Source organism: Lissotriton helveticus, chromosome 3_1 (assembly GCF_964261635.1).
Source record: "Lissotriton helveticus chromosome 3_1, aLisHel1.1, whole genome shotgun sequence".
In the NCBI taxonomy this organism is placed as follows: Eukaryota; Metazoa; Chordata; class Amphibia; order Caudata; family Salamandridae; genus Lissotriton; species Lissotriton helveticus.
Window position 1 is genome coordinate 400,192,658 of NC_136061.1, and position 9,149 is coordinate 400,201,806.

A 9,149-nucleotide genomic window follows, 5' to 3' on the forward strand; every position below is an offset into this window, starting at 1 on the left:
TCCTGAGTGAGGGGCCAACTGCTACATACTCAAGGAGCGCACTAATGAGCCTTAACAGGTCAGACACGCCCCATAAGTGCCCTCTGTTGGACTTACCAAGCTAGCCCAAAGCATGCAATTATTGCTTATTAAAGTTGCACAAAAACAAGAGCCTGCAGAAGTGATCGACAAGACAAATGGGGCGGGGGCTAGCTATCATCCTCAAAGGTACTTAGGCAATAATGGTTTCCCCCACAGGAAGTAGCCCAGATATGAACTGCTATCTTTCAGAATCACCCTTAGCGAAAATTATACTTTAAAAGGACGGTTGCTCTACAGACCTCCTGGCCCAAAAAACTGTTTTTTGGAAGTCATCAGCCCTGTTATCGAATCTAGTATTGATACAGAGGACTTTTCGATCCTGGGAGATTTTAACTACTACTTAAAAAAATTAGAGGATCATAACACAGCCTCTTTATTGGACATGATGGCTAGTGTCTCCTTAAAACAGGTTGTCAAGCACTCCACACACAATGCTGGACACACGTAAGACAGCATTTTTACATCTAATCCCAGTTTGAAAATTCTAGAGGTTCTGCCAATCACCGGTCAGACCATCAAGCCATATTGTTTACTTGAACCACCACACATCATTTACCTCGCCCCCCACAATCAGCACAGAGCACTAAAAGGGCGTGATTGGAGGAACATCGACCCTCAGTTACTGCAAACAGCTTTGTCAAACTCAAAGCCTGATTTAACATTAGGCGAATCTGGCAACCGGTAGATTTACCGACTGGATCAAAGCAGTAGCAGACACATTAGCCCCGGAAAAAGCCTTCTCCACCAGGCGAAAAAAACTTCTGACCGTGGTTCTGTGACGCACTGAGTACAGAAACAATTATGTAGAAAGTCAGCGAGAAGGTGGAGAAGGCACTAGAGTGCAGCAGATAAAACATTATATGCACAGACACTTACTGACTACAAGAAAATGATAATTGCAAAAAAAGCGAGTATTTCTCAGAAACAATTCTGCAGTCTAGTAACTCTAGCAAAGTACTCGTGAACATTAAAAAGGCTAGGTAAAATACCAGAAATAACCAACCTATAAACGCTCCTTTTCAGGAATGGCACCCAGGATCTGGAACTCACTCCCTAGTGAAACAAGGCTCATCTCCTCCAACAAACTTTTTAAGAAAGAAGTAAAAGCGATCCTCATGGCTAAATACACATGATCTATTATTCTGTATTTCTCATGATTCCGCTCTGTACTACCTGCCTGACCCCTTGGTCTATTTGTATTACTTGTATTATCGACTTACTTGATTGTATACGTTCTCACTTTGTATATTTTATATTGTTTGACGCACCTGTTTGACTTTGCACACTCAACCCACACCACCTTAACCCTACTCTCGTACTACTGATGCACCTGTGTGACTATACACCCTGCACACACCTACCTCAACTATGCCTTCATGCTATCTCCAAAAGCATTTTAAGCACGCTTAAACAAGTATATGCTCCTTATTTTTGTACTGTGATACTATTGGCGCAACTGTTTGACTATGTTCATTGGACCGACACTACCTCACCTGTGACCTACCCCTTGTATTTTGTCCTACCTATGTAACTATGCACCTTGTACCCTAATTACCTCAATTACTACTCTATCACCCCCTTGTACTTGTAAAGCGCTCTGATATCTGCAAAGATCTTGTTCGCGCTATATAAAACTTTCAAAATAAAAATAAAAATAAAACGTGGACAGCAGCGAGGAATTGTGTAACTCAATAGCATGGTTCTTCAAGGATAAGGTGGAGACCTTGTACAGATCCCTTACAGTCAAAGTCACAGATTATACTGGCAATACATCAGCCGATACCTCACTACATTTGACAATTTATTGGTGTCCTTTTATCCACCGAACATAGAACAGATATCCCAGTTGCTCAAAACATCAAAGTCCGGAGCACCTTCAGACCCTTGCCCGCCCAAAAATATTTCAGCTGGTACCTGACCTCATCAGTGATCAACTCAGTATAATTTTCATAGAGATCACCAGCTCTGGTATCTTCCCCGATTCTTGGAAGACAGTCTCAATTCTACCTCTCTTAAAGAAGCCTAATTTGGATCCTAGCAACACCAGCAGCTACAGACCAATCTCCAGGATACCGTTCCCTGCTGAGGTCCTGGAAAAAATTCTAAACATCCATTTAACAGCCTTCATATAATCGGAGGATCTGCTAGATCCCTCGCAATAAGGTTACGGAAAGGGCATGGGCATAGCGCGGAAACAGCCTTAGTCATGGCAGCAGAAGAGCTCAGAGCAATCCAGGACATTAGTGCCAAGGCCGCTCTGATCCTATTGGATTTATCTGCATGTGTTATTGACACCGTAAATCATGATATACTGATCAGAAGGCTTTCAGAGGCAGGGGTTAGAGATTCTGCCTTTAAACTGATTAATTCCTTTTTGAACAATAGACTTCAGTATGTTCACCTCGGAACATCCTTACCAGAGCAGTTCATGCTCCCATGTGGGGTGCCTCAGGGCTCTTCTTTGAGCCCCACATTATTCAACATATACGTGACCCCCTTGGCTGATATGATTAGGCAGTTTGGCTTCTCTGTGATTTCCTATGCTGACGAAACTCTGTTAATGGTGTCCATCTCTAGTAATTTGGAGGAAACAGCTGACCGCTTTAACCGATATATGTCTCATGTGAATCAGTGGATGAGCTTGAACTGCCTAAAACTGAACTGGGAGAAAAACTGAGGTACTCCTGCTGGGTTCCGACACATCCTTTTGTTTGCATAGTTGGTGACCAGCCGGTCTGGGCAATTTCCCGTTCCCAGTCAAGATGGTGAAGAATCTGGACATCTTCTTTGATGATAACCTGATTTATCAACATCAGATTAACAAGCTATCATCTACGGTCTTCCTTATTCTAAAGACAATTAAAAAAGTTAGGTCTTTCATTCTACCAAAGTCCGTATAAACACTTGTGACAGTTCTAGCCCTGGCCAGTCTCGATTATGGTAATGCCCTTTATGTGGGCTTGCAAATACATCATCTGGTTAAACTACAACGTGTGCAGAACACAGCCACCAGATTGCTACAGGACCTTCTGAAATTCCAATCAATTTCCCATGGACTGAGAAAGCTACACTTGCTCCCAGTAAAAACAAGCATGTTCGAGGCATATGAGCTGCAGATTGTACACTATGCATTAGATCGCCACCTGGTGTTGGGCTCGGATGATTGCAGGTTGTTGTCTTCTTGGAAGAAGTCTTTGTAGTCACGAGATAGGTGACTACTCCCTTGAACAACCCTGCGCATGGGCATCGGCTCCATCCTTAGATTGTTTTTTTCCGCCACTGGGTTCGGATGAAAGTTTCTCCGCTCCAGCTAGAAAAACACTTGTCAGAAACTTCGAAGTGCAGAATCACACAAACTTCCAATAACTACCTTCGACATCGACTACAATACTTTTCGACGCCATCGTTTCCATTCCGGTCATGGAAGTGGGCCGTTAGTCCTATCGACGCCGTGCGGCCTACACCACATGGAAAGAACTCCGTTCAAAAGATGCCCGGTATGTCAAGCAAAGTTTCCACATAGCGACCACCACGAGGTCTGCAACCTCTGTCTATCGCCGGAACACGACGAGTTGACCTGCACAGCTTGTGCATCCTTCCGATCGAAGAAAACCATCCGGGATCGGAGAGCACGTCGACACGAAATGAGGAGATCAGCTCCAGTACCGGAAGACATCTTCGACAAAGAGGTTCCCGAAGAAGACTCACCTGATCTCCAGATCGTATCAGAGGCAGACGACTCAGATGACTCCATTCCATCGGGTCAGCGCGTGAGTACTACTGCCCCAGCACCACATATTCTGCCCAAACCGAAGGCAAAGGTCAGCACTCCGCCCAAAGGGCCCAGTCGAGACAGAATACCTGCTTCGAAAGCCCAGCTTTCCGGCCCCGCTCCGAAGAAACCAACTAAGCCTTCTAGTGCCTTAACACCGAGCAAGCCTCTTCCATGGGCACCAAAAAATAAAGACGCCTCGGCGCCGAAGCCAAGAGACCCTTCGACACCGAAGCCAAAAGACCCTTCGGCACCGAAGCCAAAAGACCCTTCGGCACCGAAGCCAAAAGACCCGTCGGCATCGAAGCCTAAACCAGTACCGGCACCGAAACATAAAGACGTACCGGTACTGAAACCGAAAGAAGCACCGGCTCCAAAGCCATCTACTTCTACACCTTCGGCGCCGAAGAACTCAAAGCCTGATTCCGAGGTGCCCAAATCCTCGAACATGCCTACAAAGCCGAAAACAACACCTTCGGCACCCAAAAATATGCCACAGGACGTTATAACACCTCCCAAGGCTAAAGACACATGACAACCTCCTCTGGAACCGAAAAAATCGACGCCCAAGAAGGTTGTAGAGCAGGAAGAACTTTTTAGACCAGATCCTCGACAAAAGAAGATCTACATAGACCCAAAAACAGGTCATGTAGGTGCTACACCTCACAAGAAGAGACCAGCAGATGCACCACCCACACCTGTGGTTCCTGCCAAAAAGAAGGACTGTGCAACAGCTCCTATGAACCCTTCCTCTCCTATACCTTTCTTTCCTTCTCCTGTTCCTCCTCACATATCACCTCAAATCTCTCCTGTGCATTCTCCATTATCATCACATTCCCCGCAGCAGAATGATGATGAATACAATTTGGGTGGAGGGGAGGACATGCAAGACCCTGATTCATACCAGGTAGATGAGGGTGTATGGGATTTTTCAAACCCAAATAATGTACCTATATGGGATTTTACAAACCCACAAAATGTGCCTGACATCCCTGAACCGCAGTCATACCCATCGAAGCCTTCCCCTCCAGAAGATACCATTGGTTTTGGTCAGCTGTTAAACATAGCTGCTGTTTACTATGGAGTCCCTATGCATTCCGATAGCATAGAAGAAGATTTTCTCCTAGATACCATTGAGCAGTCTCAGCGGTCTGCTCAAATTCTTCCCATGATCAAGGGGGTTATAAAACACGCTCCAGAGGTATTTAAAGACCCTGTCCGCTCTAGAATATTAAACCCTAGAATCGAGAAAAAATATTGACCAGCACCCACAGATCCCGTCTACATTAAAGGACATCTGCCACTAGACTCATTAGTTGTGGCCAATGCTAGGAAGAGGGCAGACTCTCAAACTTCTGGCGAAGCATCCCCACCTGACAAAGAATCAAAAGTAATTGACCCGTCAGGTAAGAGAATAGCTGCACAAGCTACAAACATCTGGCGTATAGCAAATACACAAGCCCTCCTCTCTCGTTACGATAGGGCTTATTATGACCAATTAGAAAAACTACTTGAGCACCTACCAGATCAGTACAAAGATCAAGCAAATGACCTTATACAGGAAGGCAAGTTAATATCCAATGCCTCAATAAAATGCACGCTAGGTGTCGCAGACACAGCATCTAGAGCTGTAAACACCAGTGTCATACTCAGAAGACATGCGTGGTTGCGCATTTCAAGGTTTAAACAAGAAGTGCAAACCACCATTTTAAACCAACCATTTAATCAGAGCCAGTTATTTGGCCCAGAAGTAGACACTACGCTGGAAAAAATGAAGAAAGATACAGACACCAGAAAGTCTATGGGGCTTTACAGTCCACACCAGCTAGAAGCTCCTTTCGTCGCTCCTCCTACAGAGGAGGCTCCAAACAAACTGGAGCAGACAATACAACATCTTTCAAATCCCAAACATCCTCTAACAAGGGATACTTTAGAGGAGGATACAGAGGCAATAATAACAAAGGAAGAGGTTGCGGTAACAATAACAACCGATCCTCTTAAGAGGGGCGGGTTCAAGCCCCCACATATGTAACATAAGATCTCTCCCTGCGACTGCGCAAGCGCAGCCTACGCAGGTCTCGCCCTAAAAAGGATCGCATTTAAATCCTTATGCCTAGCTTTCAAGGCATTGCACGGGAATGGTCCTCAGTACCTGAAACAACACTTTACCTGAAACTCTCCAGCCAGAAATCTAAGATCAGCGCAGAGCAAACTCCTACAAACCCCCAGATTCAACAAGGCGCGTTGGGGTGGAAAAAGCTTTGTTCTGGGGACAGTGAAATGGTGGAACTCACTCCCGACTGATATAAAGAATAGCCCAACGTTGCTTTCCTTCAGAAAAGCACTAAAAACTTGGCTGTTTACTAACTCATTTTTTTCCATTTTGTTTTTCTTTCTGGCACCTCACCGCACAGTGTCTAGGGGCCCGATGTAGGTCGCCAATTACCGGTCGGTAACGGCCGATTTTGGCCGTTACCGACCGGTTTTTGGGATTTGACATGTAGGTAGGCTTAATTTATAGAATCGGTATATTTACCAATTCGGTAAATTTACCAATTCTGTAAAATACAGAATCGGTAAATTTACCGAATCGGTAAATACAGATGTAGGTGGCACTGAAAACAGTGCCACAGGCCATTACCGATTCGTTATTTACCATGTAATAATATTACATGGTAAATAACGAATTCCAGTTGTGCCATGTGGCACACAGACATGCCCTAAGGGCATGTCTGTGTGTCACATGGCACACAAGCCAGAAACAGGGGTGCAACGTCCCCCTTGTAAAATCGGTAATTTTACCGATTGGGTAATTACCAAATCGGTATTTGCTATTGAATCCTATGGGCCTCAAGGCCTATAGGAATCAATGGCAAATACTTATTCGGTAATTACTGAATCGGTAATTACCGAATCTTACAGAATCGATATTTTTACCAAATTTTTCACCTACATAGCAATTACCGATTAGTAAATACCGAATCGGTAAAATTCGGTATTTACCATTCGGTAATTTGCTATTACCTACATCTGGGCCTAGGTGCTTTAGAGCAATAGTGCGCTTTATAAATTTCTAAATCAAATCAGACCTGCACCAATCTAGACCACCTACTGACTACTTGAGAATGGCTTTACTAAAAGCGCATGCGAAGTCCTTAAAGCAATCAGAACTTCAGAATTTGATGTGTTTTACTAGGATTGGCTGCCGTGCCTTTCAATACTCCAATCCTAGAACGTTTTAAAAATGTTCAGTACCACCCACTCCTAGATGACTCTGGAATATGTTTTCGCCTTGGGATTGGTTGTGTGGCTACCTGGATGTGCTAAAATTACGGACAAAATGACATCTGTTAAAAGATCAGCATGGTGCGACCGATATTAGGTTGCTTTCTTGGGTGTAAGTAGCAGACATGTAGTCACCTTATACTTAGCATTCATTTTGTAATTCTTCGTAATTTTGTATTTTAGCGCCCTGAGTACCCATTGTGGCTTCCAGACAGACTGAACACTTCAAACGGTCATTGGTTGTTCAGCACATTAGCTATAAATTATAAGGTGGTAACCGCCCCAAGTCTTCAATAGTAGGACCGTGCCGGCATACATTAATTAATATTATCAGCCATATGATTGTATGAAAAAAATATCAACTTGGAATTACATTATGAGGGATAAATGTTCTAAGCAGAAAGTTAGTTGTGTTTCTTTTTCATGATTCCGTCTACCTATGCGGTTTAAAGGTGACTAAAGATTTAACTAAACAGTTTTCTGATAATGGTGTCAAGTATCTTTAATTAAAGAGCACGCCCAAAAAGGAAACCTCTACAGGTATGACTTGAAAAGGCTACAAAACAGTGCCTTACCGGGTCAAATTCTATATTTTTCTTCAATAGTTTTTAACGTATCACTTTTCATTTCCCCTGTTACTATTATCGTCTTCTGTTGAAGCCTGCCTTTGTCTTTCCAACACACATCATGCAATTGTTGATCATTACACTTCTGTCCTTAAAATACGTTTACCAGACACATGATACCTTTTTACGCCTAGCAAAGTGTGTCCCATCTTCAGGGCTTCTCTTCTTTCACGCATACGGCCCGATTCCGATGCGGTTTGGAAATTATTCCAACCTAATCAGTTTGGGAATGGTTTCCAACCGACTCGGATCTGGAGAGTCTGACTGACCGAGTACGTGTGCAACCGCATGCTTATAGATACGATTTGGTTGGACTCCCATTGACTTCAATCGGAGCCTATGTTCTGACCGAATGCATAGGCTCCCATTGAAGAAAGGGGTGGCTGGGGAAAATCGGGCACCCTGTGGCGGGCACTCCCTGGTGCCTGCCACACTGCATGGCTGGCAATTGGGGACCCATGAGTACCCCCATAGGCCCAATTGGGAAGGCTCCGGGTGCAGGGGGGCCCGCTATGGGCCCACAAATTCTGATTCCGTCTGCTGATTCGAGTCGGACGGCACAACTCGGAAAGGCATTCCGAATCCAGTATCGTATTCAGTCGTTAGGAAACACGGCCGAGAGACGTACAATTCTGCTCGGTACAGCTCGGTCATTCCCAATGCCGTCATGTCCGGATTGGGATATGCTTAATGCCTAACTTGCATCGTACTCTATCATTTGTTACCTTTTACATCTACAAAGGTCTAATTTAGCATATTCTTCCATACGCCTGCACCTTGCAGCAATTGCAGTGTATTTACAAAACAGACAACATCTGTCTCTCTTCAGAGTACCTGCAATCAAAGCATTCATCTAAGGATTAAAAAGAATAATCCCACCCAGGTTGCCACCTTCTCCTGTGTGGAACCTGAACATTGTCCTTACAAGACTCATGGGACCCCCTTTCGAGCCTCTACATAAATGTGAACTGCAATTCCTAACATGGAAAACAGCTTTCCTTGTTGCTATTACCTCTCTTAGAAGAGTAAGTGAGATACAAGCTTTCACTATACCAGAACCATTTTTTCAAATACATCCTAACAAAGTGGTTCTTAGATCTAATCCAAAATTTCTTCCAAAGGTCATCACTCCTTTTCACTTAAATCAATCCGTAGAGTTACCTGTGTTTTTCCAAAACCCAGACTCTGTAGCAGAAAGGGCTTTACACACTCTAGATGTTAAAAGAGCTCTTCTATACTATATAGATAGAACCTGGGGCCAGATGTAGGTAGGACTTATTTACCGATTTTTAATTACCGAATTTTACTGATTCGGTAATTAAAAATCGGTAAATAAGAATGGGGGACATGTAGGAACATCCAGATGTTCCTTTTACCGAATCGGT